Source organism: Cnephaeus nilssonii (genome assembly GCF_951640355.1).
Source record: "Cnephaeus nilssonii genome assembly, chromosome: 3".
NCBI classification, from domain to species: Eukaryota; Metazoa; Chordata; class Mammalia; order Chiroptera; family Vespertilionidae; genus Cnephaeus; species Cnephaeus nilssonii.
Window position 1 is genome coordinate 64,028,651 of NC_137074.1, and position 24,318 is coordinate 64,052,968.

Sequence of the window (24,318 nt, forward strand, 5' to 3'; positions counted from 1 at the left end):
TATATGGTTTTAAATGAAAAAAATATTCTTGAAATATTTTTTGTGACCTGGTGCATGGATTTTACTGCTTATAAAATCTTTAGGTGATTTATCTGTTTCTTTAGTGATCATGCTGACATTTTTATATGTATGCCTAACTACTTTCACTGTTGTTAATTTTTATACTCAATACTTAATTCCCTTTATGCATCTATTTTAGTTAACACTGTGCTCACCTTTATTCTTGGATTCGATGGCTTTGTTTCTTCTTGTGGAATTACATATTTTAGTAATTCTCTAAGGAGGTGCCTGGGTAGTACACTCTTTTTGTATATCTAAATCATCTATATTTTATATTTTATATTAAATAACAATTTATCTGGAAATATTTGCTAAACATTTGAATATATTACTCAATTATATCTTAGACTATTTTGTCAATTATCATTACTTAAGAGATATCTGTTACCAATCTATTTTTCATTTCTTTGTAGGTTTTTCCTCTAGTAATTTTTAAGAGTATTTCTATCTCTTTGATATCTTATAGTTCTAAAATGTGTCTAAATATGGAATTATTTTTAAATATTAGATTTGAATACAGGATATATTTTCTAATCTCAGGACTCTAATTCTGGAAAATTCTCAGCTATTATCGTTTTCTTTATTGTTTTTTGTTTTGTTTGTTATTTGTAATTGCCTTCATATTCTTTTGGGAGTCTTATAAAATATATATTGGTGTTTCCTAGTGAATTTACCCAATCTCAATTGCTCTTTTATTTTCTGAAGTATGTCTTATTTTTATTCCCAGTTAATTTCCCAATATTATCTTCTTTTTTTCTTTTTTTAAATATTATTTTATTTATTGATTAAGGTATTACATATGTGTCCTTATCCCCCTATTGCTCCCCCCCCACCCCCCACTTATGCCCTCACAAACCTGGTGTCTGTCTCCATTGGTTAGGCTAATATTCATGCATACAAGTCCTTTGGTTGATCTCTTCCCCTTACCCCCACCCTCCCCTACCTTCCCTCTGAGGTTTGAGCGTCTGTCTCTGGATCTGTTTTTGTTCATCAGTTTATGTTGTTCATTATATTTCACAAATGAGTGAGATCATGTGATATTTATCTTTCTATGACTGGCTTATTTCGCTTAGCATAATGCTCCCCAGTTCCATCCTTGCTATTGCAAATGTTAGAATTCCTTCTTTTTTACAGCAGTGTAGTATTCCATTGTGTAGATGTACCACTGTTTTTTAATCCACTCGTCTGCTGATGGGCACTTAGACTGTTTCCAAATCTTTGCTATGGTAAATTGTGCTGCTATAAACATAGGGGTGCATATATCCTTTCTGATTGGTATTTCTAGTTTCTTGGGATATATTACTAGAAGTGGGATCACTGGGTCAAATGGGAGTTCCATTTTTAGTTTTTTTTTGAGGAAACTCCATATTCTTCTTCACAGTGGCTGCACCAGTCTGCATTCCCACCAGCAGCGCACAAGGGTTTCTTTTTTTCCGCATCCTCGCCAGCACTTGTTGTTCGTTGATTTGTTGATGATAGGCACTCTGACAGGTGTGAGATGGTACCACATTGTCGTTTTGATTTGCATCCCTCAGATGATTAGTGACTTTGAACATGTTTTCATATGTCTTTTGGCCTCTCTTATGTCCTCTTTCAAAAAGTATCTATTTAGGTTCATTGCCCTTTTTTTTATTGGGTTGTTTATCTTTCTTTTGTTAAGATGAATGAGTTCCCTATAAATGTTAGAGATTAAACCCTTATCAGTGATAACATTGGCAAATATGTTCTCCCATGCAGTGGGCTTTCTTATTGTTTTGTTGATGGTTTCTTTTGCTGTACAAAAGTTTTTTATTTTGATGAAGTCCCATTTGTTTATTTCCTCTTCAGTTTCCACTGCCCTAGGAGCTGTATTGGTGAAGATATTGCTTCAGCATATGTCTGAGATTTTGCTGCCTGTGGATTCCTCTAATATTTTTATGGTTTCCCATCTTATGTTTATGTCCTTTATCCATTTTGAGTTTATTTTTGTGTATGGTGTAAATTTGTGGTCTAGTTTCATTTTTTTGCATGTATCTGTCCAATTTTCCCAACACCATTTATTGAAGAGACTGTCTTGACTCCATTGTATGTTCTTACCTCCTTTGTCAAATATTAATTGAGCATAGTGGTTTGGGTCAATTTCTGGGTTCTCTATTCTACTCCATTGGTCTATATGTCTGTTCTTGTGCCAGTACCAAGCAGTTTTGAGAACATGGGCTTCGTAATACAGCTTGATATCTGGTATTGAGATCCCTCCTACTTTGTTCTTCTTTCTAAGGATTGCTGCAGCTATTTGGGGTCTTTTTTTATTCCAGATGAATTTTTGGAGAGTTGGTTCTAGGTCTGTGAAATATGCCATTGTTATTTTAATGGGGAATGCATTGAATCTATAGATTGTTTTGGGTAGTATGGACAATTTAATGATGTTGATTTTACCAACCCATGAACACGGTATGTTCTTCCATCTGTTTATATCTTCCTCTATTTCTTTTTTCAGTGTCCTGTAGTTTTCCAAGTACAGGTCTTTTGCCTCCTTAGTTAAGTTTATTCCTAGATATCATAATAATTTTTTTGGTGCGATAGTAAATGGGATTGTTTTTTAAATCTTCCTTTCTATAAGATCACTATTGGTGTATAAAAATGCCATAGATTTCTGGGCATTAATTTTGTATCCTGCTACATTGCCAAATTCATTTATTAAGTCCAATAATTTTTTGATGAAGTCTTTAGGGTTTTCTATGTACAGTATCATGGTATCTGCGAATAATGACTGTTTTACATCTTCTTTTCCAATTTGGATACCTTTTATTTCTTCTTCTTGTCTAATTGCTATAATTAGCACTTCCAGTACTTTGTCGAAGTGGAGTGGTGAAAGTGGGCATCCCTGTCTCTTTCCTGTTCTTAGGCGAAATGGTTTTAGTTTTTGCACATTGAGTATGATGTTGGCAGTAGGTTTGCCATATATGGCTTTTATTATGTTGAGGTATGATCCCTCTATTCCAATTTTACTGAGGGTTTTTATCAAGAAAGGGTGTTGGATTTTTTCAAATGCTTTTTCTGCATCAATTGATATGGCTATGTGATTTTTATCTCTCAATTTGTTTATGTGATATATCACATTTATTGATTTGCAGATGTTGTACCATCCTTGCATCCCCAGGATAAATCCTACTTCGTCATGGTGTATGATCTTTGTGATGTAATACTGGATCCGATTTGCTAGAATTTTGTTGAGTATTTTGACATCTATGTTCATTAGGGATATTGGCCTATAATTGTCTTTCATTGTGTTGTCTTTATCTGGTTTTGGTATTAGGGTGATGCTGGCTTCATAGAAGGAGCTTGGAAGTGTTCCCTCCTCTTGAATTTTTTGGAATATTCTGAGGAGAATAGGTTTTAGTTCTTCTTTGAATGTTTGATAAAACTCCCTTGTGAAGCTGTCTGGCCCCAGGCTTTTATTTGCTGGAAGCTTTTCAATGATTGCTTCAATTTCCTCCATAGTTATTGGCCTATTAAGATTTTTAGATTCTTCCTGATTGAGTTTTGGAAGGTTGTATTGTTCTAGAAATATGTCCATTTCCTCCAGGTTGTTTAGTTTGTTGGAATATAGTTGTTCATGGTTTTTTTTAAACAATGCTTTGTATTTCTGTGGGGTCTGTTGTTATTTTACCTCTTTCATTTCTGATTTTGTTTATTTGGGTCCTCGCTCTTTGCTTCTTGTTGAGCCTGGCTAGAGGTTCATCAATCTTGTTTATCTTTTCAAAGAACCAACTCTTGGTTTCATTTACCTTTTGTATTGTTTGTTTGGTTTTGTTTTTTGTTTTGTTTTGTTTTATTTTTTTTAGTCTCTGTATCATTTATTTCTGCTCTGATCTTTATTATCTCCTTCCTTCTGCTCACTCTGGGCTTTTCTTGTTGCTCTATTTCTAATTCTTTAAGTTTTAGAGTTAGATAATTTATTTCAATTTTTTCTTGTTTTTTGAGGTAGGCCTGTAGAGCTATAAACTTCCCTCTCTGGACTGCCTTCACTGTGCCCCATAGATTTTGGATTGTTGTGTTTTCATTGTCATTCATTTACAGGATGTTTTTAATTCCTCCTTTATCTCTTTGGTAACCCAATCATTGTTTAATAGCATGCTATTCAGCGTCCAAGTGTTTGAATTTTTTTTATTGTTTTTATTGTTGTTTATTTCTAATATTATGCCATTGTGGTCTGAGAAGATGCTTGATATGATTTCAGTCTTCTTTAATTTGGAGAGACTCTCCTGTGACCCAATATGCGGTCTATCTTTGAAAATGTCCCACGTGCACTTGAGAAGAACGTATATTCCATGGCATTGGGGTAAAATGTTCTGAAGATGTCAATTAAGTCCATCTATGCTAGTGAGTCATTTAGGATTGCTGTTTCTTTGCTGATTTTTTGTCTAGAGGATTTATCCAGTGATGTCATTGGGGTATTAAAGTCCCCTACTATGATTGTATTGGTGTCGATCTTTCCCTTGATACCTTCCAGGAGTTGTTGGTTTTTTATGTATTTAGGTGCTCCTACATTGGGTGCATATATGTTTACCAGGGTTATATCCTCTTGTTGTATTGATCCCTTTAGTTTTATGAAGTGGCCTTCCTTATCTCTTGCTATGGCCTTCACTTTGAGGTCTATTTTGTCACATATAAGTATTGCTACTCCAGCTTTTTTTTTCATTTCCATTTGCCTGAAAGATATTTTTCCATCCCTTCACTTTCAGTCTGTGTGAGTCCCTTGTTCTGAGGTGGTTCTCTTATAGACAGCATATATATGGGTCACATTTTTTTATCCATTCAGCCACTCAATGTCTTTTGATTGGAGCATTTAGTCCATTTATGTTTAAAGTTATTATTGATAGGTACTTGTTTGTAGCCACTTTTATTTTTTTGTGCCTGTGTTCCTTCATCCCTTTTTATTTATTCTTTTTACACCAGTCCCTTTAGCATTTCTTGTATTGCTTGCTTGGTAGTGATAAACTCCCTTAGCCTTTTTTTTTATATCTGTGAAGCTCCTTATTTCCCCTTCAATTCTGAATGATAGCCTTTCTGGATAGAGTATTCTTGGATTCAGTCCCTTGCTTTGCATCACTTTGTAAATTTCCTTCCATTCCTTTCTGTCCTGTTGTGTTTATGATGAGAAATCATTTGATAATGTAATGGGAGATCCCTTGTACATAACTTTCTGTCTCTCTCTTGCAGCCTTTAAGATTCTCTCTTTGTCCTGAATGTTTGCCATTGTAATTATGAAGTGTCTTGGTGAGGGTCTTTTCGGGTTCATCCTGTTTGGGCCTTTCTGTGCTTGTGTGATTTTTTTTTTCCCCCACATCAGGGAAGTTTTCTGACATTATTTCTTCAAATAGGTTTTCTAACCCTTGTTCCTCTTCCTGTCATTCTGGAACCCTATTATTTGTATGTTGCTTTATTTCATGTTGTCCCAAAGGTCCCTTAGGCTCTCCTCCTGTCTTTTACTTTTTTTCTCCAACTGCAGTTCAGTTTGGGTGTGTTTTGCTTCCCTGTCTTCTAATTTGCTAATTCGGTCCTCTGTTTTTCCTAGTCTACTGTTGAAACTTTCCGTGGTGTTTTTTTATTGCAGCTATATCACTCTTTATTTCTTCTTGATTCTTACATAACTTGTTGATTTTTTTCATCCATCCACTTTATGAACTGTATGACCCTTATTCTGAATTCTTTTTCTGACAAATTGCATGCCTCCATTTCACTTAGCTGATTTTCTGGCAGTTCCTCCATTTCTTTCTTTTGGGTGTCTCTTTGTCTCCCCATTTTTGCTCTCACCAAAAGATCTAGCTGTCGAGTTGTGCAGGGTCTGCTCTTCAGGTGGCAGCGGCTCCTTGAGCAATCACAGCAGCAGCTGCTCCTCAGTTGACGGCGGCTCCTCTGGAGGGTGCTGCTCGCAGCAGTAATGGCTCCTCTGGCTGGCGGGGGCAGGCTGCTCATGCAGTTGCTGCTCCTTGATGGGGGCGGGCTGCTCACAAGGCTGCTGCTCCTCGGACAGGGGTAGGTTGCTCGCAGGGCTGCTGCTCCATGGACAGGGGTGGGCTGTTCAGCTGTTTGCACGGCTGTTGCTCCTCAGATGGGGATGGGCTGTGTGTGAGGCTGCTGCTCCTTGGATGAGGGGTGGGCTGCTCACACAGCTGCTATTCCTCCGACGGAGGCGGGTTGCTCGCGGGGCTGCTGCTCCTCAGCCTGGGGTGGGCTGCTCACGTGGCTCCTGCTCGTGTGGTCGCAGTGTCCTGGGATAAAGCAATGGGTCTGCCAGAGGGGAGCATGCTTCGGAACTCTCAGGATCCTGCACCCTGGGTTACTGGAGTCTCCGTGACCACGGAACCACAGCTGAGGCAGCACGTCCCTGGCAGGGCTGGTTGTAATGTCCCAGGTGCTATCTGAGGGCACCCTGGGTGGAGGTGAGGCTGGGCTTTCAGTCCCAGCAGCTCTCCCCTTCAAAAAGGCATGGCCTCTATGGGAGAGCTGGCCACTCCAGGACTGTTTGCCATGGTAGCAGAGGCTGCCTGGTTAGGCAAGCCCGGTCAGCCTGCCCCCATAGGTCCTGTGGCATCTAACTGTGCCTCACTCACACACACACACACACACACACACACACACACACACACACCACAGGTCCACACACTCCTCTTTTGCTCCCTTACTCACTCACTCATGCTCTCTACCTCACTGCTGCCTTCTTCCTGCCTCTGTAGTTGTATCTGGAGTGTTATTAACCCATTTGTGGATGGAGTCTCCTCTCCAGGTGTCTGGATATGTGGCTCGCTCTCTACCACATTGGCCAAATAGGATAAAATTTACCTCGACAAGACACGACACAAAGGGAACAAAACATGAATGTACTCATGACACCGATAACCCCAAAATAAGTGGCCACCAGAGAAAAGAGAATGAGGGGAGAGGAAAGAGAGCACAAATGATATTTAAAAGATAAAAAGTGGTATGAGAGAAAAGGAAAAGAAGAAAAAGAAAAAAATATATATATATGGAGAAAACATCAGAGAACAAACAGATAAACCAAAACATACAAACACCAAATACCCAGTTAAAGAGGGTGGGGGCAGAATGTTATATACAGAAAGTAAGGTTAAGGAATTGGATGAATATGGGGAGGACCTCAGTTCAGTATAGAGGAAGTAGAAAGAGGATTAGTGGATAAGAAGAAAGAGAAAGAGAAGAAAAAAATAGTAATAATTTTTTAAATAATTAAAAAATTATAATAAAATAAAAACTAGAATGATGAAAAAATAATGTGAAAAGAAATAGAAAATAAAGAAACAAAACAAAAAAAGGAAAATAAATAAAAAAGAAAAAAAGAGATAACAAAATAATAAAAAAATTAAATTAAAATTAGGGCTAGTTTAAGATCCCACTCTTCTGTACTGTCTGCCTCTTCTCAGTTTCCTGTTGCTGGACTAAAGGCCTCTCTTTAGGCCAGTCCCTGTGGGCTCTCAGGGACTATTCAGATTTTATTTTTTTTATTTTTCTATTGTCTCCTTTGTGCCACTCAGGGTATAGTCTGTGTGTGGCTATATTGGTTTCCTGGAGACTGCAGGAAGGGACTATCTCTTCAGGAGAAAATGGCTTCCTAGGTCTCGTATGTCAGGTATGACTCAGTGCCAGACTCACGGCCACCTCTCCCGACCCTCTCCTCTCCCCGGCCTCTCCCCAGACTCCACAAGTCCGCACCTCCACCTGCACCTCAGCCATGGGTGAGTGTCTGTATTTGAAAGGTCCTATGAACTAGGTTCAGTAAATAAAAGCAAAAACCAAAAAGAGTGGAAAGAACTGCACCACTGTGAGCCCCTCTCCCCAGGCATGGTGCAGCCTGCGCAGCCATCCAGGGGCTCAGTCTTGCATGGCTGTGGACCCAGATCTAGAATCCCCTGCCGCCAGCAGTCCTGCGGACCTCCTTTCCACAGTCAGACGCTATGCCTGTCCCGAGGGATGCAGCCTCGGTGCCATGTGGTTTCCCTCTGACCCTCTGGGCTCAGAGGCCTCGCAGTTCTCTTCAGCCCAGATCCCTGATTTTACCATTTTCCAGGCATCCTCTGCCATTCCCGGCAGCGAATTGTCTCACCAATTGTGTCTACTTTGCCAATTAGGGGTGGATTTTATTCGATTTAGTTGCTCATTCTATCTGCTCCGGGACAAGGCTTGGGACACATCTGTCTATTCCACCGCCATTTTGTCCCTCAATATCATCTTCTAACTCACTTAAGCCTCCCCTTGAATTTCCCAATCTTAAATTATCCCATCTATTACATTTTTATGTCAATGAACAGCTTTTTCATTTTTTAGATTTCTGTTTGGTTCTTTATTCACTTATTATTACCTTATTGCTGTGTGTTTTTATTTAATAACTAGAGGCCCAGTGCATGAAAATTCATGCACTGGAGGGAGGGGTCCCTCAGCCCGGCCTGCCCCCTCTCACAGTCCAGGAGCCCTCAGGGGTGGGAGGTGACCCGGTGATCAGGGGAAGGCAACGCCCCATCACAGCTCTGCTGCTGCCACTGCTGGCAGCGCAAACCTTGGCTGGACCTGGTTATCTGTGCCTCTGGCTGGCCCTGGGTGGCTGGGCAGCCGCCATTGGAGGCTTGCCTGCACCTCGGGCCGGCCCTGGATTGCTGAGCAAATGACATCCAAGGCTTGCTTGCACCTTGGGCATTGGCTGGGCAGCCACCATCTGAGCTTGCCTGTCCCTGGGCAGCTGGGGGCTGAGGGAACTGGGGGATTCTGGAGGCAGGTGCATGCCTGCCGCCCCAGTGGCCCCAGCAGGGCTGAGGGGACTGGGTGCCACCATCTTGTGGCTGTGGGCACCACCATCTTTGAGGGCGTGGCAGTCAATTAGCATATCCCCTCCTTATTGGCTGTGGGTGCCACCATCTTTGAAGGCGGGGCAGTCAATTAGCATATTCCCTCCTTATTGGCTGTGGGCGCCGCCATCTTTGTGAAAGCGTGAGGGTCAATTAGCATATTTCCTCTTTATTAGCTAGGATGTCATATTCTTTTATAGTATGATTATTTATCTATGAGTAATGTAAACATACTATTATTGAAGTCATTGTCAGGCAATTCTATAAAATCAAATTCACCTGGAGTGAATGTTCCAATGATTAAATTTATTGTTTTTTAAATTTTTTCCTTACTATTCTTTTTTAATTGAAGTTATTGGGGTTATATTGATCAAAAAATTATATAGATTTCAAGTGTGCAGTTCTATAATACGTCACCTGTACATTGCATTGTGCTCTCACCATCCAAGCTCTAGTCTCCTTCCATCACCATCACCATTTATCTCCTGTTTACCCTCTTCCATCTCCTCCCACCCCACCCTACCCCTCCCTCCGGTAATCACCAGACTGTTGTGTGTGTCCATGAGGTATTTTTGTTATTTGGGGTTTTATTTTAATTAATCCCTTCACCTATTTCACCCAGCCCTCTAGTTCCTCTCTCCTCTGACAACTGTTAGTTTACTCTCTGTATCTATGAGTCTGTTTCTATTTTGTTTGTTTCTTTTATTCATTATGTTCCTCATACAAGTGAAATCACGTGGTATTTGTCTTTCTCTAGCTGATTTATTTCACGTAGCATAATACCCTCTCAGTGCATCCAAGCTCTTATGAAAGGTTAGATTTTCTTTTTTATGGCTGAGTAGTATTCCATTGTGTAAATGTACCACAGCTTTTTTTACCCACTCATCTACTGTTGGACACTTTGGCTGCTTCCAAATCTTGGCTAGTGTCAGTAGCACTGCAATGATCACAGGGGTGCATATATTCTTTCAAATCCATGTTTTGGGATTCTTTGGATATATTCCCAGAAGTGAAATCACTGGGTCATAAGCCAGTTCCATTTTTAATTTTTTATGAAACTCCATACTGTTTTCCACAGTGGCTGCACCAACCTGCATCCCCACCAACAGTGCATGAAGGTTCCCTTTTCTCCACATCCTCTTTAATACTTGTTGGTTGATTTATTGATGATAGCCATTCTGACAGGTATGAGGTGAAAATCTCCTTGTGATTTTATTTTGCATTTATCTGTGGATTAGTGATATTGAGCATCCTTTCATATGTATATTGTCCATCTGTATGTCCTCTTAGGACCTACTATTCTTTTCCTTTAAGCAACATTTGAACCCTTTGAAACTGTTCTCCCTTGGCATCCCTCATTCTAGACTATATGTTCCTTTGCCTAAATTGTAGACTCCTTTAATGTACACTCATAGGGTCTTTTCTAATGATCAACATACATGTCTCCTCGCTAATAGCTTCTCATTTGCCTTTTGTACAGTTGTGTTTCCTATTCTCCAATGTGTGCAGTCTTAGTGGGACTGTAAATTTTGGTGCCTTGTCCTCTGTTAGTGAGGGGTAGGTGGGCGACTCAAGCCAAATCTATTGAACTGCTATTCGTGGACCACGAAACTTGAATGAAAGACCCAGGATTGAGAAAAGGTGCTTGAAATGTATTTATTCTAGTATCAATGACTGGATAAGATAGTTGAATCATTTCTACTAAGTAAATAGCTCAAGTGATCCTATTTCTACTAATGAATCACTTCATTAGCCCTCCCATAAATTATTTATTTGTTTAAATCTGCCAGAATTGGCTTCTGTTTATAATGAAAGAATCTCTTTGGATGTGGACTTCTCTCTCCAACCTTACAGGAATTATCCTGGTTCCTTATTTTAGTTGCCATGTTAATCCTTTTTGTGTCCCAAATCAACATATTAAGCTCTATCAACCATGCTCCAAACCACTGCATTCCATTTTTAATTAAAAGTGTTATAGTTCTATCAAATAGTTGACATATTTAAAACCAACCCATTTACCCCCAAAACTGGTTTTCTTTACTACTTCATTTCTCTTAATGTCAGAATCTTTCTCAAAGACTTACTCTTATTATAGCTACACATCTGATCAGTTGCCAAATTATCCTATGTAATAAAAGCCCACGTGGCATCACGCAACGCCCTCACACGACATCATCACAAGATGGCTGCCACAAGATGGCCACCACAAGATGGCCAGCAGGAGAGGACAGTTGTGGGTGACCAGGCAAGTAGGGGAAGGCATTTGGGGGCAATCAGGCCCCAGCAGGGGAGGGCATTTGTGGGCGACCAGGCCTGCAGGGGAGGGCAGTTGGCATGACCAGGCCAGCAGGGGAAGGCAGTTAAGGGTGACCAGGCCGGCAGGGGAGGGCAGTTGGTGATCAGGCCACCAGGGGAGGGCAGTTGTGGGCGATCAGGCTGGCAGGGGAGGGCAATTGGGTGCGACCAGGCCAGCAGGGGAGGGCACTTAGGGGTGACCAGGCCGGCAGAGGAGGACAGTTGGGGTGATCAGGCCACCAGGGGAGGGCAATTGTGGGCGATCAGTCCGGCAGGGTAAGGCAGTTGGGGGCCATTAGGTTGGCAGGGGAGGGCAGTTGGGGGTGATCAGGCCAGCAGGGGAGCAGTTAAGTGTCAATCAAGCTGGCAGGGGTGCGGTTAGGGGGCGGTCAGACTGCCAAGCAGAGGCAGTTAGGGGCAATAAGGCAGGCGAGCAGTTATGAGCCAGCAGTCCTGGATTGTGAGAGGGATGTCCGACTGCCAGTTTAGGTGGAATCGGGCCTAAACCGGCAGTCAGACATCCCCCAAAGGTCCCAGATTGGAGAAGGTGCAGGCCAGGTTGAGGAAACACACCCCACACACACACCATGCACGAATTTCTTACACGGGGCCTCTAGTTAATTCTATAAGTGGTAAACTCAAGTGCCAGCAAGTTGTACTCTAAAACTTGGAAATTAGAGACATAAGTTTCCTCAGAATTAAACCGTGAAATCTTTAAGACCCTTGCTAATAGTAGCTATAACATTTATTGCATGATTACTACATTCAGGATTGATGCTAAGTCCTTTACATGTATTATCATAAGTAGCCATTCATTAATTTTGTTTAGGATAGGTATTTTTATTCTCAGAGAAGTTATATATATTAAGATACTTTAGTTGTAAATAATGGAAACTTAACTGACAATTTAAGTGGAAAAGAATGTATTGCAAAAATATCAAAATCTTACAGAAACAGTAGGAAGGCATAAGAAGCCAGTTTAGAAATTGGGTTCCTCGTCCCAATCCAAATCTTAGAATGGCAGCTTTCAGCATCTTCCTTTTTAAGAAAATCCTTGAAGCTGTGATTATATCCTCCAACCTCTCAGTACCTGCAGCTCTATATAAGCTATTGCCCCAGGCAGAGTTGGACACATTTTTTTACAGCCTTTTGCTGAAGTAGTGAGCCAGGCTAAGGTCCACCATTTCACATGGAGCCTTTTTTGGCTACATTGCTTACTCCAGAGAGCTAAACTCTCAGCCACCTCTGTGTGCTTCTGGATCCAGATTTCAGCAGCTTATCTTCAGCACCCTTTCCTGCTTTTGGTTGTTTTACAGAAATGATCACCTTCTTTTTTAAATTTCTTTTTATTTTTTGTTAATCCTCACTCCAGGATATTTTTCCATTGATTTTTAGAGAGAGTGGAAGGGAAAGAAGGTAGAAGGGAGGGAAGGAGGGAGGGAGGGAGGGAGGGAGGGAGGGAGGGAGGGAGGGAGGGAGGGAGGGAGGGAGGGAGGGAGGGAGGAAGGGAAGGAGGGAGGGAGGAAGGGGGATGAGAGAGAGAGAAAGATAGAGAGAGAGAGAGAGAGAGAGGAAGAGAGAGGACATTAATGGAAGAGAGATACATCAATTGGTTGCCTCCCGCTCATACCCAATCTGGGCCCTGGGCCAAGGCGGGAGATGGATCCTGCAACCCAGGTATGTGCCCTTGACTGGGAATCAAACTTGATACCCTACAGTGCATGGGCCAACGCTCTAACCACTGAGAACACCAGCCAGGGCAATGATTACCTTCTTTAAAAATCTCAATATGGCCCTAGCTGGTTTGGCTCAGGGGATAGGGCGTAGGCCTGTGGACTGAAGGGTCCCAGGTTCAATTCTGGGTTGCAGGCTCGATGCCCAGTGGGGAGCTTGCCAGTCAATGATTCTCTCTCATCATTGATGTTTCTATCTCTCTCCGTCTCTCTTCCTCTCTGAAATCAATTAAAAAAATATTTTTTAAAAATCTCAATCTGCCACTTTGGTTTTCTTATTTTGTATTGTATCAACATTTTCAGTTAATAATATATCTTGGACAATACTCTTGGTATTTTAGATCTCTATGATTTAGATATATCATTTTAAAACAAATATTTTATATAATACTTATTATTTTTGAATGTATAGTTGTGCTAGGCACTGAACTTTATTTTATTCAATCCTCTCTATAGTCAGTAATTTTTATTCCCATTTTATAAACTGGGAAATTGAGGTAAATAGGCTAAATAATTTCACCTTAGGAAAGAGGTTATAACTAGTAAATGGCAAAAGTAAGATTTGAACTCATTTTTTTCCCACTATTAAAATCAGTCCTCTTAACTAATATCTATTGTAAAAAATATATCTGGTTCTATCTCAGAAATTTCACTTAATATCTTCTGTGGTTTTATGCATCATTTGTTCTCTCTTTCTGTCTCTCTCTCTTAACATATGAGTGCTTTATTTGTTATCAGTCTAGTAATTTGGAAGTTTTAAAGCATAATTTTTCTTCTAGTAATGATAGCTTTTATTTAAAAAAAAAACATGTAGGCCTATTTCCTTTAATTACCATCATTAATAAAATGGTATGCTATATGAAATGAGAAATTTAGGCTGCTCCTTCTTCATTCCTCACCCTCTACCAAATTTCCCATATCTATATATACAAAAGCCTAAGTGACGGTTCAACCATTTGACCATTCAACCGGTAACTATGACATGCACTGACCACCAGGGGGCAGACACTCAATGCACAGTCATGAAAACATGGAACAGACTGATGAATCTCAGAGGGAAGGGGGGAGAGCAGGAAGAGATTAACCAAAGATCTTATATGCATAATGGGGTCCCTTGGCCTGGCCTGCAGGAATGGAGCCAAAACAAGCTCTCCAATATCCCCTGAGGGGTCCTGAATTGCGAGAAGGCACAGGTCAGGCCAAGGGACCCCACCAGTGCACGAACCCATGCACCAGGCCTCTAGTTTTGTTACAATATATTCTTCCATGTATAGGTTATTATCCATTTTTATGATATAGCTGTGGAGAGTATAATCACAAAGAGCTACATCATTTATTTTGGTATTAGAGAGCTTCTAGCACAAAGTAGGTGCTCAGTAAATATTTGTTATGTATGAATGAATGGACCTGTTTTGCATGTACACACATGTACACAGAGAAAGAAAGCATAGCTGAGATATCTTTAGAGTTTTCCTTTACTGCTGGATGACCCACCTATTCATTTAAACCTTAGATTTGGTAAATGATTGAATAGGCATATGATTTAATAAATACTCTTGATGTCAATACTTTTGTTAGATAAACACATTTTTTATGAACCAACCCTTTATAAACAATAAACCCCAAATCTAGTTAGTCCCCTTCATACTTATTTCCACATTTGACCCTTCTGCCATACCCGACCCCTACAGATAATAAATATATCTGGCAACTCCCATTCTCACATCAGTGACTATTATTAAGTTTTCATTTGACAAATACTGTGTGCTTCTTAAATATGAAGTAGTGATTAAATAACAATAGTTGTATCATATTCAATTGCTAATATGGTCTTCCAGAATAATTCATGTTGTTAACTATTTAAATAGAGGCACTTTGAAGTAGTTCTTATTGTTTTATTTTTTAAGGATAATTCTTAAAATTCCCAATTATAGTCAAAGGAAATTCTTTATAGAAGTTGCTAAGAAAATTTGATTTTTCATTGAATATCACTAGATGTTACCAAGATACTTAATGAGGATCAGCAACATGCTAGAATAAAAATTTTGATGCTTCTATTATAGTAAATCAGACTAATAAAACAATGTAGATTGATAAGGAAAAGTAAGGCAGTACAAACTAGGTCATTTGCTGACGTGCAAATTTTATAGAAATTTTAATGACATTGATCGATTTATTGGAAGTACACATTATTTATGTTTATAAAAACACTAGAGTCTTTTATTTGACACTAGCGTTCCCGTTGCAGGAAAAATCCTGCAATAGGGTTTCCTGCCGCACTCTACCCCACCCTGCCTGCTCTCCTCCCTTGTCCCCCAGCCCGCCTGCTTTTCCCTTGTCCCCCAGCCCCGCCTCCACTCCTCCCTTGTCCCCCGGCCCGCCTTCTCCCCCGGCCCCGCCTCCGCTCCTCCCTTCTCCTCCCCCCGGCTTGCTTGCTTCTCCGCAGCTTTGCTCCCTTCTGCAGCTCTTGGCTTCTTTCTACACTGTCTTGATATGCAAATTAGCTGCCATCTTTGTTGGGGTAATTTGCATACTCATCCTGATTGGATGGTGGGCGTGGCTTGGGTGTAGCTAAAGTGCGGTCAATTTGCATATTTGTCTATTATTAGGTAGGATTATTTTAACAATATTTTATATGTAAGAACAGATTAAAAATTACACTGTCTCCCTAGCTGTTTCTATTCTTAAAATTGTAAAAAAAAAAAAAAGATTTTTATTATTCTCTATTTAAAAGGCACTCAACTTGGAATCAGGAAACTTGGTTTCTAGTCCCAGTTCTGTCATTAAGCTAGCTCTTGAGTAATTTTTGAACTCTGAATCAATTTCTTCATTTTAAATGTAAACAGGTTTGATGCTTTGTAAAGCCCCTTCCAGGGTGTATGTCTGGTGTTGAGCATTCCTTCTCTCTCTCTCTCTCTGACTGTCTTTTTCTCCTCTCTCTCTTTCTTATATATAAACTAGAGGCCCAGTGCTTGAAAATTCATGCACTGGAGGGGGTTCCCTCAGCCCAGCCTGCCCCCTCTCACAGTTCAGGAGCCCTCAGGGGCAGGAGGCGACCTGGCATAAGGGGAAGGCACTGCCCCATCACAGCTCTGCTGCTGCCACTGCCGGCAGCACAAGCCTCAGATGGCCCTGGTTACCTGAGCCTCGGGTGGCCCTGGGTGGCTGGGCAGCCACCATCTGAGGCTTGCCTGGACCTCGGGAGTTGGCTGGGCAGCCGCCATCCTAGACTTGCCTGTGCCTCGGGCTGGCCCTGGGCAGCTAGGGGCCTGAGGGGACTGGGGGACTCCAGGGTGCCTGCCGCCCCAGCGGGGCTGAGGTGGCACCATCATCTTGTGGCTGTGGGCACCGGCATCTTTGAGGGCATGGCAGTCAATTAGCATATTCCCTCCTTATTGGCTGTGGGTGCTGCCATCTTTGTGAGGGCATGACAGTCAATTAGCATATTCCCTCTTTATTAGGTAGGATACCAATCTGTATAAACTTACTTGCATATAGGTTTCATATATCAATAACCTAAGCTATTCAACAAAATTCATAAGGAAATATCCAAGAATGGGATTAATTTTTCCTGAATAAGGCAGTTTAGCCAATCCTATCTAATAAAAGAGTAATATGCAAATCGACCATACCTCCACTACACCCACAAGCCACGCCCCCCAACCAATCAGGGCGAGTATGCAAATTAACCCAACCAAGATGACTGCAGCCACAATGCGAGCAGGAGGCTTGGGTTTCCCTGGCATTGGAGGAAGCCAGGCTTTCCGCCTGCCCTGGCCTGCCTTGTCCTCCGCTTAAGGCTACAAAGTTTCAATTATAGAAGATAAATAAATCCCAACAAAAATGGCTGCAGCCACGGAGGGAGCAGGAGGCTTTGCTCTGCTCAAGACTACAAAGTTTCAATTATAGAAGATAAATAAATCCCAGATACCAGGGCCTCTGCTTGGGTCACTGGGGGGCGTGGCCAGCCTGCAAACCACCACAGCCCCTCACTCAGGCCGCCCCACTCCCCAAGGGAACCCCCACCCTGATCCAGGACACCCTTCAGGGCAAACTAGCCGGCCCCACCCGTGTACCAGGCCTCTATCCTATCTAATCCTATCTAATAAAAGAGTAATATGCAAATTGACCATCACTCCAACACACAAGATGTCTGCCCCCATGTGGTCAAAGATGACTGCACCCATGTGGACACAAGATGGCCACCACAAGAAGGCCAGCAGGGGAGGGCAGTTGGGAGGGACCAGGCCTGCAAGGAAGGGCAGTTGGAGGAGATCAAGCTTGCAGGGGAGGGCAGTTAGGGGTGACCAGGCCAGCAGGGGAGGGAAGTTAGGGGTTACCAGGCCTGCAGGGGAGGGTAGTTAGGTGCAAACAAACTGGCAGGGGAGCAGTTTGGCATCAATCAGGCTTTTAGGGGAATGGTTAGGGGGTGATCAGGCTGGCAGGCAGAAGCGGTTAGGGGCAATCAGGAAGGCAGGCAGGCAAGCAGTTGGGAGCCAGCAGTCCTGGATTGTGAGAGGGATGTCCGACTGCCCGTTTAGGCCCAATCCCACCAGGATCGGGCCTAAACGGGCAGTCGGACATCCCTCCAGGAGTCCCAGATTAGAGAGGGTACAGGCTGGGCTGAGGGACAACCCCCTGCCGTGCACGAATTTCGTGCACCGGGCTTCTAGTATTGACATAAAATTCTGTAAAGTAATATGGTATTATAGTATCAAGAACTTTTTTAAAAAATGTATCCTTTGGCCCAGTAATTTTATTTCTAGAAATTGATCTATAGGAAATAAAACTCAGACAAAGATTTATATACTAAGATATTTGTCAGACTGTCATTTATAAAAGTGAAAGAAGAGAAAAACAATCTTAAAGATTTCATCAGGAAAATTATTAAACAAACTATGGAACATCCATATATATTGTTGCTTATAATAATTATTAATTATATAGTTATTAAATTAATTTTTGAAGAATTTTTAACTAGGAAATGCTCATAAAATAATGTAACTAAAAATATATGATCCAAAAGAAACTTGTATACCTAACATGATCCCAAATTAGAAAAATGAAAGTATTTGCTTATAATCAAAGGAAACACATTAAAATATGAATAATAGTTACCTCTCTATGGTAGAATTAATATTTATTTATTTATTCTTAAAATTTTTAATGTTCTAAAAAATAGTCTGAATAAAGAAAATAAAAATTTGAATAAATAGCAAATAATCTAATTAATTCCAAATTTGATATAATTCACCTTAAGTAAAGAATGCATGTCTATTACTTGTTGCCTCTTAAAGGGGTTCAAATGTTTTTTTACTATTTACTAAGCTTCTGAAATGTCTAAGATGGAGATTTTAGGAATCGTATCATATTGACTGATATTTTCTGAATTAATTCATATTGTTTCTATTGCCCCGTATCTTTCAGAGTCCTTTTTTTCCCTTTTGCATTCCTGTACATTTATCTTAGGTTATCATCCTGCACTTTGACATTCCAGAGCCTCATTTTCCTTAGTCTGTCAGTCAGAAACTGATACCACTGGATGAAATTCCCCATCATTTGGGGGAGCCAGGTTCTTGGGGCAGGTGTCGCTGAAAGAAGCATTTTCAGAAGCCCCTTGGGGAGGATGGAATGTGGAAGAAGGCTTTATTTGCATAGTTACATTTCTGGGGTTCCAAAGTCCCCTGCCCCTTAAGCCAGTCCTGGAAAAGGTGCGGTTGGGGTTTCAGCAGAGCCAGAAATAGGGCCAATGTCCAGAGTTTCCATTCCATGTTACAGCCAAATGTGGTTCAGCACTAAGGTCAGATTAAAGTCCAAGTGTGGAGTCCTACGTGGTCATGCACCATGTGGGCAGAGGGGAGCATGCCCCTGCAACAAAACCACATTTACATGTATATGAGATTATCACAAGGGAAGAAATCTAGATCACATTTTATGTTTCCAATTGTTTTTTGACTTCTAAATTTCTCATTGTTTAAAAAGCTCATAATCTAATAATAGAATTTTGATTAATTAAATTATGATAAATGAAGTAAAGGAGACAGCCAATGTCACTGTAGACTCACCTTTATTGGGTGGAACGAACCACTACTGATAAAATGTATCAGGCACCAATCTTGAGAATTGAATCTCGATTGCTCTTTGTAATAGTGAATAAACATAACAACTAACTTGGCTCTGTACCCAGAATTTAGCCAAAAAGGAACCCCAGTTGGAATGCCAGAAAGAATGAACCAGATAAAGTCTTATCAGCTCTAAATATACAATCATTTTAGTCTGCCTCTTTTCTAACAAAACTGTGTAAGTAAAAAGAAATGTGTGGGTTTTTTTTTATTTTATTTTATTTTTTTTTACTCTAAATTCCTATACTAGCCAATGGCAAAGTGCTGGAGTAACTAAAAATTTCCAGTCCGCACCCTCTTTTTCTTCTTCTGCCAGGGGAATGAGCCACTCTCGCTCCAGTTCTGCCCTCCCCTGACTCCCTGATTATAAGTGAACTCAGAACCATTTGTACACAAGCTCATCTCTTTTTCAGAACTTATAAAGTCCAATGAAGGCAGAGGCTGTGTCCTGTTTGTCTTTGTTACCTCAGTTTCTGGAAAACTGCATGATTGCTGGATGACCTAATGAAAGATTAGCAGTTTAAGTTAGATCATTTTAGTAACTATAAAAATAATCTAAGGAAAAAGTTTCTGGGATACAAATGCACACACCCTATGTATTATTATATAACCAACTAGAGGCCCGGTGCACAAAATTCATGCACGGGAGGGGTTCCCCTCAGCCCAGCCTGCACCCTCTCCAATCCAGGATATCCCTCTCACAATCTGGGACCGCTGGCTCCTAACTGCTAACCTGCCTGATTGCCCCTAACTGCGCCCCCCTCCCCCCGCTAGCCTGATCACTCCTAACCACCTCTGCCTGCCAACCTGATCGCCCTAAACTGCCGCCCTTGCTGGCCTGGTCACCCCACACACCCTGCTGTTCAGTCATTTGGTCGTCCCTCACTAACCCCCCTGCTGGCCTGGTCGCCCCACGCAGCCTGCTTTTCTGTTGTTTGGTCATCCTTCACTAACCCCCCTGCTGACCTTGTCACCCCACGCAGCCCGCTGTTCAGACTTCCGTCCAGTTGTTTCATTCGTGATGGCCCCTGGCTTTTTATATATTAGGATTCTACTAGCATTTCGGCAAGTTCTTTTACAAGGATGCTATCACCAAATCATTAACACCTTTGGGAGTAAACATCTTTCAAGAACAGATTTTCCTGCAAGGCTATGAGTAAAGCAATATAGTTCTTAAGAGCTCTTGCAACGATTAATGTGACACCCATAACAAATTACTAAATCTCTTTGAATCTCAATTTCCTCATCTGAAAGATGGGAATAGTAATAATACTTACCTTGTAGTCCTGGCTGTGGGGATTGGATGAGATCTCACATATTAAATAGCTCATGCCTGGCTAGGCCCTGGGGCTGTCATTACTAGAATTAATGCCTCCCAGGAAAACTGCTTGTACTTGCACACCCATCTTGACAACTAGGACAGAGGGTTCATACCAGCAGGGTTCACCATGGATATAGAATTAGAGAGCTTAAGTGTGCAAACCAGTGCTTCTTAGGCTTCTGTAGCATAAGAGTTACTTGGGAAGCTCATTTAAAATGTAACATTTGAATTTCACCTCAAGATACACTCATTTACTTTATTTGCTCTTAGGTGAGACCCTGAAATATGTCCTTTTCCCATGCTCCTCATGTGATTCTGGTGTAGCTTGTCCCAGACAAATTCTTAGTAACCCTGGAAATCCTGGCTCCATCCCAGCCTTGACTACAGATCACCTCCAGCCTCCCAGCATCCATCCCCAGGAATTACCCTGTCAATGTTATATGGCTTGGCTCCCCCACCCCATTGCCCTATCCCACTGAAAGCAGAAAAGAAGAATAGGAAGACAGGGTTAATTGGGGAAACTTAAGTAACAACAATAAATTATCTATTATTTTTGTATTATTTTGACTAATGATCTTCTGCATTCCTCTGAAAGTGAGCTAGCTTTGTGAAGTAAGCTTGAACTTTAGAACAATAGTTTCCCCCAGTAACTGTGGAATGACTGGCTCTATAGTGAAGTTCTTCTCCTCTTTTTCCATGGAATTGCTATCTATAGAACTTAGATGAATAAGCACAATAGAAGTGCAAAGTGTTAAATGCATGCTTCAATTTAGTCAATGCATTTGCACATTGAAGCAATTAGGATGTATTTGAAAGCATTCTGCTTGAAATACTTTGTTCTCCATTTCCTACAAATCAAATTAGTGAGGGGCAGATTTGATTTTGACATCATTTTGAAAATATTTTCTTTTTCTTTTTTTAATTTTCTTAGTATTATATTTTTACAAAGTTCAAAACACAACCAACTGTGACTAAATTCATAAAAACAAAAAGTTTCACAGTGCAAGAAAATGAAAAACAGCAGAGTAATATGCAGTAGAACAACATAAATCATACCTTACAAATATAGTTGTAATAACACACCTTATCCATGTCTGATTAATTAATAGAAAATGCTTATTCAAATAGTAAGTAGCACATTCTTTTATTTTGAGAGCCCCAAAGTAATTTTTCATCTCCATTGAAATAAATATGAAAAGACAGTCAGATTCATTGAGAAAAACCTTAACTATCTCCTGTTTTCATTGTACTATGTGTAAGGCCAGGAATGAATGTAAAGAAAGATTATAAAAGGGTGTTTCCTTTATTTGCTAACAAAGCATTCAAGCAAGATTGCTTATTTTTAAAACAATTAATTTGTCAAAACCAAGAAATGTTATAGAGACAAACATGGACCTGAGCTTATATCCCAACTCTCCACAATGTCTGCATTATCTACACTAATAAAAGAGAAACATGCAAATTGACCATACCTTCTCAATGCCCACCAGCCAATCAGAAGTGAGTATGCAAATTAACCCAACAAATATGGTGGGTTAATTTGCATACACAGGCGCCGGGGGCAAGGTGGGATGCTTGTGTCGTTGCTATGGCAACGATGCAGGCATTCGGCACTTCCCCAGCAACTCCAGGCCTCTGGGCAGCGTGGGAAGGCAAAAAGGCGGCTCCAGGCCAGAGCGAAGGTGGTGCCAGCAGCCAGGGGAAGGAAGGCCCATTCTTGCACGTATCTTCGTGCATCGGGCCACTAGTCTGTAATAATTGACAAATGATCCTCAGTTTTCACATCTGTAAAGTGAAGGTAATAATATCTCCATTGCAGAGTTGTGTTCTTAATATGCATTAATGTATTTGAAGTGCCTGGTGTTTAATATGTACTTAATAAATGGCAGTTATTATTCATGCAAGAAAGAAAATTTGGAGGGATAAACACCCAAATCCTCATAGAGAATAAGACTAAACAAAAAATATTCTGTCTTTTCACTTTCCCACAGACTATATACAGGAATTATATAATTTTATGGTATTTCTACAAAAGGGATTGTTTTACCTTTATAATCTTCCTGCCACCCAAATTGTTGTCCTTAAGGTAAATCAATGACCTCAAAATACATGTTGAGAAATTTCCTTCATACTATTAAAGTACTTATTTGAATTACTATAATTTCTTCTTCCCAATATCAGGGAAATTTCTGTCATTATTTCTTCAAACAAGTTTTCTATTCCTTGCTCAGTTTCCTCTCCTTCTGGCACCCCTATTATGCAGATGTTGTTTTGTTTCGTGTTGTCCCAAAGTTCTCTTAGGCTCTCCTCCTGTTTTTTAAGTTGTGTTTTTTTTTCTACATGATGTTCTGCTTTCCTACCTTGTCTTCTAGCTCACTGATGTGGTCCTCTGCTTCTTCTAGTCTGTTGATGCTTTCTATTGAGTTCTTTATTGCAGCGATGTCATTTTTCATTTCTTCTTGGTTGTTCTTCATTTCCTCTTGATTCTTCTTTTTAAATATATTTTATTGATTCTTTACAGAGAGGAAGGGAGAGGGAGAGAAAGTTAGAAACATCCATGAGAGAGAAACATCAATCAGCTGCCTCCTGCACACCCCCTACTGGGGATGTGCCCACAACCAAGGTACATGCCCTTGACCAGAATCGAACTTGGGACCCTTCAGTCTGCAGACCGGTGCTCTATCCACTGAGCCAAACCAGTTAGGGCTCCTCTTGATTCTTACACATATTATTGAATTTATCTTCCATCCTTTTCGGTGTCCTTATGACCATTGCTCTGAATTCTTTCTCTGACATATTGCTTGCCTCCATTTCATTTACTTCCTTTCCTGGTGATTCCTCCTTTTCTTTCATATGCGGACTGTTTCTTTGTCTCCCCATGATTGCTCCTCTCAGGGTGTCTGGTTATGTAGCTCTCTCTCTCCTGTGTTGACTTAAAGGCACAAAATACAACACGACAAGACACAATACACAGGGCACCAAACACAAATGTATTCACGATACTAATAACCCCAGATAAAGTTGACCACCAGAGAAAAGAGAATTAGAGGATAGAAAAGAGTGCAAAAATAATATTGAGAAAGGGAAAAAATGTGAGAGAGAAAAGAAAGAGAAGAGAAAAGAAGGGGGGGGGAAGTATATATATATGGGGGAGGGGGGAACTCCAATAAAACAACAACTAATCCAAAAAATGTAAACAACAAACCCCCAGAGATGAACTCAAACAACAACTAATCCAAAAAATGCAAATACCAAACACCCAAACAACAAACACCCAGATGAATCTGAGGAGGCAGAGCTTACTCTAGGCTATATCTGACCTTTCCATCCATGGGTTGCCTCACCAGTTGTGTTTAATTCACCAATTCTGGGTGGGTGTTATTCGATTCAGCTGTTCCTTCTATCTGCTCTGTGAGAAGCCGCAGGGCCTGTCCGTGTATTCGACGCCACTTTGTCTCCCCTGGACAGACTTTTTAGGTGCCCGAGGTTGGGGAGGCTGGAATTCTGGTGTTTATGGGTTTGCAGCTGAGGCAGCTGGTCCCTAGGCATTGTGGTTGTAGGGTCCCGGGAGGTATCCGAGGTATCCCCAATTGAAGGTAAGGCTGGGCTTCCGATCACAGCCGGTCTCCCCTTCAAGATGGTGCAGTCTCTGCGGCAGAGCCAGCTGCTCCAGGAGAGATTTCAGGGTAGCCTGGTCCGCCAGTCACCAACAGTCCCATGGAATATATAGCTGTCTCTCACTCACAATACAGATACTCCCCACATGTCCACGTACTCTCCTTTTGTTCTCTCACTCACACATTATCTTGCAGCCTGCCATCCCATTGGCAGCCATCTTGGATTCCCTTATAATTTCTAATATAAATTATTATCATACTAGAGGTCTGATGCACGAAATTCATGCAAGGGGCTCAGCCTCGCAGCCTCGGTGGCTGCCTAACCCCTTC

General features: G+C 41.0%; 1 protein-coding gene across 24 annotated transcripts in view; it reads left to right on the top strand.

Moving 5' to 3' along the window:
• Window positions 1-24,318, top strand: part of ZBTB20 (zinc finger and BTB domain containing 20) — an 899,572-nt gene that overhangs the window by 612,704 nt on the left and 262,550 nt on the right. The window lies entirely within an intron of this gene.